General features: G+C 42.4%; 1 long non-coding RNA gene across 2 annotated transcripts; it reads right to left on the bottom strand.

Moving 5' to 3' along the window:
* Positions 1–287: 287 nt before the first annotated feature.
* Positions 288–7,053, bottom strand: LOC127034323 (uncharacterized). 2 transcript variants are annotated; one of them, XR_007769351.1, is made up of 4 exons: positions 6,748–7,053; positions 5,579–5,660; positions 4,449–4,580; positions 288–3,341 (listed from the first exon to the last, which is right to left on the bottom strand). It is a non-coding gene; the product is annotated as an uncharacterized LOC127034323 (long non-coding RNA). The 2 variants fall into 2 exon arrangements; XR_007769350.1 differs by lacking the exon at positions 6,748–7,053 and adding an exon at positions 6,258–6,543.
* Positions 7,054–7,905: the final 852 nt, after the last annotated feature.

Genomic DNA, 7,905 nt, shown 5'->3' with positions numbered 1-7,905 from the left:
CTTAAGTCCAAATAGAACTGTCACAGCGCTAAGAAAGAAGCACAAGATTCTACATTGGGCTTTACAGTTTGACTAATAGTTAAAAAGCCATCCTAAAAGTTGTTAATTTGATGCATTATCTTAAAGTGAGCTAAGGCCTCCAAGTAAGTGAAATCAGTTAAATAAAAACATCATTTCATGGTAACCTAATGTATCACATAGACTTTGTCAAAATAAGCTTTTAAACCGCTGCAGATACAACAAAGAGAACCCAGGGTGTGTTTACATCATGTAATATTTAATTGCCATTTTAAATCTTCAGAAGTATTTGCAATATTCCCAATAAAGTAGCCACTCACTCTCTTTCAATTACTTCACTATCTCGAATGTAGCTATAAAATAACATTGTTAACAATCTAAATAATCTGAAGTCCGTATCAGTAGACACATGCAAAAATTACACAAGAAGTTCCAGCTGTAGATATTTACAGACATAAAACAATCTTAACTTCGGTGTCTGCATAGATTTTCTGTCGTTTTGCAAACACATTGTGCATAGTCTTAACATATTGCTCAAGGAGCCCATTCTTGTTATTTCTTTTTCTAGGTGGCTGCATGGGACACATAAGTAACCAATTTACTTCTGTGATTTTATTGATAAATACATATGTTTGTTCTTATGAAGGTCTATCTGTATATCTATATACACACCAGCAAGTTAACATTCATTTAGCACCAGCTAAACACCTGTAAAAGTGGAAGTGCCAGGGAGCGCTGGTGGGGCAGGCGCACGCTTGATGCATAATCATAACAAACTCTGCCAGGCCCTGAAGACAGGTTGTTCTCTCCAACTAGAACTTCGTCAGTTTCAGTGTGACTGCAAGTTTTATTCTTTGTCTTTACAGTATAAAGACCAATTACATCCTGGAAATAGTATTGCCCATAAATGTGGTATCTGGTGGAAAGCTAAGTCACTGTTCAAAAAGCATAATAGAGAGAAGTAAACAGCAAAAGAAACAATGAAAAAATAGACATTTCTCTTTTTGCCATGTGCAAAGTGTTCACATGCCTTCACTTTCACAACTGAGTTAAGCCTTGCCGTGTATTGAAGATGACTGAAAATGCATGGAGATATTTACATGACTAAAACTTCCCACCATACCGCATTTACCCACTAAAGCAATGACTATTTCCCAGACTATTAGGGTACATATCTATAGTGCAATTTTCTTCACAAGGGTCACCACATAGTCTTGGATTTACCATTGTTTATCAAACAGTTTTTGGACATATGACCATGGGATTTTGAGTTTAGAGAGGCCAGTGATGGTTAATATCCCACATTTGAAAAATATTGCATTTTCGTGCAGTTCGTGCTTTGTCTTTTTTCTACCTCAAATGCAACTTGAATTTATAGTCCAAAAAAACAATTCTAGTAGGTCAACTCCTCAGTCTTATCCCTGTATGACTCACTGTCTGTATACATAGAAGCGAATAAAAGCAAATAGAAAACATTAACACTTAAAACGAGCAACAAGTTAATTCGATAGAGTTACTTTCCATGCTGGCTGTTAAACATATTATTTGGATGTGACCGCCACGTTTATGCCTTAAGTGCCAGAACAATTAAAACAAAGCTACAAAGGGTTTTTTGTTTTTGTTGTTTTTGTTGTTTTAATTATTTTGTCCGGAAAGACTCATTTGCAAAATGAAGAACAGTGCCGAGGTATTGGGAAATACTATTTACTGTATTTAGTATTCATCTACTTATATTTGAGAATGATTAGGTGTGTAATAATATAATTGTGGAGAGCAACTGCCTAATTAGCATTTACAAATTAAAATGTTAAACAAAGACATGCTACATATACAGTATGCTATATGTAAAATGTTTTCCCTTATAATACAGAAGTCAGATGAAAAGGTGGAGTTGACTGGATTCCAGATTTGTAGCATTCCCAGATAATGTGATTTGCTCTGTTTTTAAACCTTACCCATATAGTAGTTCATATAACCGTTGATAGCTGGACAAGAGATATTACACCAGCCAATTTGGAGAAAAGAGGAAAATAGACATATTACTTTTAAAGGCTTACAGTAACAAGGAGATAAACAATAGGCAGGATGATCTTTTATCCATACATTTAATTGTGAAGATTCCAGTATGGACCTTATTTATTGTTTAAGGTAATAAATAATTTCTGATTCTGTAAAAAATTAGTAATATAACACAGTACTACACATACAATTAAGATCTATTTGAAAATATAGGTACGTTTAGAACAGCACATTTCTGATATTATACACTCTACTGTGTTTAGGTGCACCTAACATGCATAGTAATGAAAGTTCTCAAATGAATGCAATAATCTATCTGCTGGTTTGAGTTCCATGCAGACACATTGCATATGAAGCTTAATGTCACCACCTCCCTTAAAATTCTCCGCATAGATAGTTACAACCTAGCTCCTCGAACATGCAGATTTTTATTTATAAGAATAATTGAACATGTAGCAACATAAAAAAAGGATTTACAAGTTAGCCTCTTTCCAAGGCTGTGGAAACCTTAGCCCTGCTTTTATTAGACATATTCTGATTTGCTTGCTGGCAATCTCAATCGCGTTTCACATTTAAAAAAAATCTATATGCATTACATAGATTTTCTTTTACGCGCATAAGACTGGCAGTCTCTTAGTGGATAAGAGGGTGAATAATTATGGTACACCAGAAAACAGTTCGTGCAGTTTGGCAGCTCTGTTTTTTATTATTAGATTTTTTGACATTTGAACTTGTCTATTGTCTGAGGAGCTCAGTGCAGATTGCAGTAGGTCAAGCTTAAGGCTGCTCTTTTTGGCATTTCACACAAACATGCACATGCTGTCTATTCTCCTTTAGTGAATGCAAGCGCTACAATTTTGCTGATGCCGTTGTTGTTGTTGTTGTTGTTTTCCTTGGGAGATATAATCTGGTTGATATTTTCATGATCGCGTGGTTATTTTTTTCTCATTTTGGATCCATTCCTAATATAGCTACATTTCTTGATATTTGATACTTTTAAGTACTCTGTCGCTTTTACAGCAGTATGATTTCAAGCCTCAAAATGTTTGAAAAGGTGACTTCGGTAGCTCTGGGATTAAATGATTTATTTCCCTGAAGCTTCACTCAACTCTATCATGACTCCTGCAGTCAAAAGTTAACATCGTTCATCATTTCTTTGCATCCCCCTCCCAAAATTCAACCCTCTGATCCTACTTTTAAAACATTCTTGTTGCTTGATGGGGCTGTGAAGGAGGAGATCCTGAGCTCCAAACATGGATTTGTATACTTCCCACGACAATTTTGCAACCTCTGAAGCAAGGAACCTACCATAACAATAGTAGCAATGGTGAGTTTGGGGCCTTTTATACTGTCTGGTTAAAATGATCAAACAAACACGCCCACAAACAGTGGCTTATTAAAGATCCACTTTTTAAAAATAAAATGTAAATAACAATTTTATATTGTTGAAGGGAGGGATGTGAGGCAAACTGAGTGAATCCCATATAGGAAAGTCATTTTATACTCCAAAAGACAGGAATTAATTCTAAAAGTAACTTTTCCCTGGCGTGATTTACGCTTTTTGACTGAGACTTTCTTCTAATCTGCCTCGGTGCATTGATTGAAGCGGAGCCGCAGCCGATCTCTTCCTATAGCCGCTTTTAATTTAAATTTCTTTCTAAAAAAAAATGCAGCATTTCTCTCTTCTCTCAGCACCCCCACTCCCTTTAACAAGCGTCTGATAACGCGTTTAAAGCTTGTTATTCGAACGCTCAGATCAGCATGCAGAAATGTAATTGCATCGTTTTTCACCAGGAAAGAAAAAAAGAGAGGAAAAAAAACACACCTAAAGAAACTGTAAATGCTGAGTCACTGTAGTGCGGTCATTGGGTAAACAAGAGAGAGATGCTGGCATCTTATTGAAAACCCTGGTGCAAATCGCATCCCCTATCTTCAGGCTTGAGAGCCCTCCTCCCTAGCCTGGATTTATTAATCCAGACTTTGAATAAAGTGGCAAAACCTCAGCCAGAGCCCTCCTTTGTCAGTGGATCTCCTCTTCAGGCACCATGAGACCTGCTTTGTTATGGTGGAATAAAATAAACACTGCACTACCATTTCAGCTGCCCATAATGTGCTTCAGGATGTGGGGGGACTACAGGCCAGTTCACCTACTGTTATGAAAGGAAGGGAAAGCAGGTTCAGTTCTGATCTTGGTTTGCTGATTTCATTAGGCCTTTTAAACGTATATTGCTCTGCACTGGGAGAAAAAAGCACTTTCCAAAACAAAAGAAAAAAAATCTAGATATTTAAAAAATAACAAAAGTGGGATGTTTTCTTTTTATTTAACAAAGATCTTTGGTACAAGGCTGTTTTCCGGGGCCCCACTACCTTCCTTTTGAACTGCTTAGAACACTTTGCTGTGGTTTGCTTACCATTGCCCCGGTTTGAGAGGTATATATGGCTTCAGGTATGTGTGGCTGAATCTCATGAAATGACAGAGCTTCATAGGCCTCTGGCTGCTGGTGGATTGAATGAGGGGAGTTGAAAACAGTTTGCAGCAAGCCCTGCAGTGGGAAACAAAGAGGCAGAAACGTTGAGAGACCAAGGAGAGGCAGATCTACAGAAAGGCACTGGGCTTCCCAGAGATGCTTTTGCTTCTCTGTGGGGAACAGAGCAGCATCCGCTGGGCTGCCTTTGAGGTTGAGGGCTGGACTGGACAGCCCACACTGAATCAGGAGCATTCAGAGTAAATTCATAAGAGTTCACATTGTTTTGAAATGCTGCTATTGTATTCGAGAGGGGGTGGATTTTTTTGTGCCTTCTAAAGGTGAGTGCAGATTGCAATAGTTGCTGCTCTGTTTTTGTTTGTCAAACAGGGCTCTTCTCCTGGGAGAGGGGCATGTGGCGGATCCCAGCCCAGGATTACATTAATCAAAGCATTATTTCCCCAGGGATGGCACAGCACAAATGATAGTAAATCCCGATAAAATTGGATCGCTGAGAAACTGAACGCTTAAAGTAATCTGCTCTGCCTGATAAAAACTTCAAATGTATAAGATATTGTATCCCCTACCCTCAAACACCTAAGGTATCATCAGCGTGTGTGTCTGAAATATTGTATATTATAAAAGATCAATCAGTGTGTAGTGTGACAGACTCATCACTTTATACCATATGAAAAACAAAGCACCCTCTACTATTTGCAACATCCATAGGTTATTACCCTACAGAATCGATATCATAAACTCATTTAGGGAGTGGATTTTCTCTCTTATATATCTGAAGTCAAAATGGGCCGCAATATTAGATTCTCATGATCTGCGTCTTATTAGGGAAAATGTACACTTTTAATATTGACACTATGGGGGAAAAAAGACTTGAATGGTTGAAGCTGAGTTTAAACATCCTTAGAGAGGATCAGTTACAGAAGGAAACAATGCCGGGATAAGCAGCCATTGGTGGAGGGAGGGGAATTGTTCCAGAGGCTGTTGTTTTGTCTAAAATGTACGGCATACTACACTCTCTGTCAGTTATAAACAGGCCCTGCAGACCGCTCCTTCACCTGCGTGCTGGGGTCAGTGTAGCTCGAGGGACGCCGCTAGGGATTCGCTATTTTCAGGTTCTCAGCCTCAGCTACTTCCTTTCTGCAGAAGAAAAGTTTGTCGCTGAAGTAGGAGGAAAGGACAGTGGGCTCAATGAACCCCACCGTGCAGTGCAAAAGTGGACGGCTAACACTTTCAACAGACGCCTTGGGCACCAGGAGATGGGTCAGGGAGCATCCTTCCCCCTCCCCAGCACACGGGCAACTTTTTGAAAATAAAACAAAAAAAAAAAACAACAAAAAACCAAAACCAACAACCCTGCAATTAAAACAGCAACCTCCAAGCACCAATGAATTCCTTTTTTTTAGTCTACCGGGGTGCGTTGAAGCCAAGCTGCACGGACAACATGTGCCGCTGCGGGATCCACCGCGGCGCAAGCGATCCTGCAGCAGAGAAGCCGCCCGTCAGCTGGCAGCTTTTCACGGCTCACAGAGGCTCAAGGCGGGAGGAGGACGGCGGAAAGGCAAACACAGCAGATGCGTCTTAATTGCTTTCATCGCCCCGGCCTGACCCTTCCCTGAGCCTCGCAAGACAAGGGCTGGCTGCTGCTCTCCCCCGCCCGAGCCACCTACCGCGCGGGGTCCCCACTCCCCCCGCCCGAGCTCTGCGGACGGACTGACACCGGCGCAGCAGCGGCACCTGGATGGGGAGAGCTGCACAGACTGGCAGGTAGATCCGGCTCGGGGAAGAAAAGGGGGGACCCCTCTAAATGACGCAATCGATTCTCCAGCCTTGCCTCCCACTTGAGCTGGTGCAGTTGCAGGAGCCCAATCGCCCCCCCTCCTCCAGCCCCTTCCTCCTCGCTTTTTAGTGCATCTCCTTAGGACTCGGGGGGGGGGGGCGAGTCCCGCTCCTCTTCGCTGCCAAGCGGGAGCTGCTGGCCTTGGCAAGAGAGGCGGAGCGGGCGGGGGGAGGCTGAAGGAGGGAGCAGCAGCAGCCCCCGGGGCGCGCGCACACCCGCAGCCCCGTTCCCCCGCCCCTGCGCGGCTCCCTCTTGCCTCTGGCAGCCTAGCGCCGCCCGCCTGCGGCACCCAGGGGACCGGCTGGCCGCGCGGAGCGACTGGCGGCAGCCCTCGGCTCCCTTCCCCCGGCCCGGCCCCTCCGGCTCGCCCAGCCCCGCGCTGCGCACACGGCTCCGCCTGCTCCCAGGTAGCTGCCGCTGCTGCTTCTCCTCCGCAGCCGCGCTGTAGCTTTGCGCTGAGGCTGCGGGGTGGGAAGGAGGGGGTAGCCCTGCACCGCTCCAGCTCGCCTAGCTCCCCGCCCTGCCTCCCTTGCCCACTCAGTCAGCCCCCAGTGCGGGGGGAGGCGGGGGCGTCCAGACTCTGTCACTAATTATGTCTTCTCCCCCGCCACTAACTGATCTATAATTTGGTACCCAAGTTTGATTTTTCTCTTGCACTCTCTTTGCTTCCTCTCCCTCCCCCCGCTACTCCGCGTGAAACTGGATCAGAAATATCAAAGGGGATTACACTTTAACCCAGTGCCTTCCTGCGAACATTCCTAAGGTAGGTATCACTGGGGGAGAAAATCCATCCCTTCCAGTGTGCCCAGTAAGTTGTGTGTGTGTGTGTCTCCCTCTGTCTCTCTGTGTGTTTATAAATACATTTCGGTTCCTTAATTGGTTCTAGCTTGATGTGCACTTGCTTTGTTCAGGTTCTTTTAATATTTGAGGTGGGCTAGACAGAAAAGAGCGCATTTGACTTTGTTTGTCTATATGATGGTGTCTTACTTCTGTTGTTAATTTGGAGTTGGGGATCTAGTTTGTATGACAAAATCCTGGCGTCTGAAGAAATGATAGAAATAGAAGACTGTTCCATGCTACAGACCCAGAGACTCTCATCTTGTTTACTGTCATCCAAATCGTTTTGTTGTGGTCACAAACGAGAAGGGGGTTATTTATTTATTTTAAAAGATTTGGATCAAATGTATTTTTTTTTTGGAAAATGTTCAGATTTATTAAATTCCAAATTGAAAACATGGCAGAGATTAAACCAATATGGGAGACCTTACCTGTACTACATTAAAAAATGTAGCAAATCTGAAAGTTCAGAGCATATACTTAAAAATATATATTAATGTGTCTTTGAAGATTAGTTATGAATAACCTTGGAACTGCATTCCTACCTACAGCAAGGTTTGATTTTGATGACATTCAGAAAGAGTTGGTTAGACAACTAGCCATGTATATTTTTAGATCTTTACATTTATTTATCAGTAATTTCACTACTGTTCACTATTCTGGATCCAGTGCTTTGTAATTATCTCACTGTTGAAGGGCATTTTATAA

Source organism: Gopherus flavomarginatus, chromosome 1, assembly GCF_025201925.1.
Source record: "Gopherus flavomarginatus isolate rGopFla2 chromosome 1, rGopFla2.mat.asm, whole genome shotgun sequence".
NCBI classification, from domain to species: Eukaryota; Metazoa; Chordata; order Testudines; family Testudinidae; genus Gopherus; species Gopherus flavomarginatus.
This window is presented reverse-complemented; position numbering and strand designations above follow the sequence as displayed.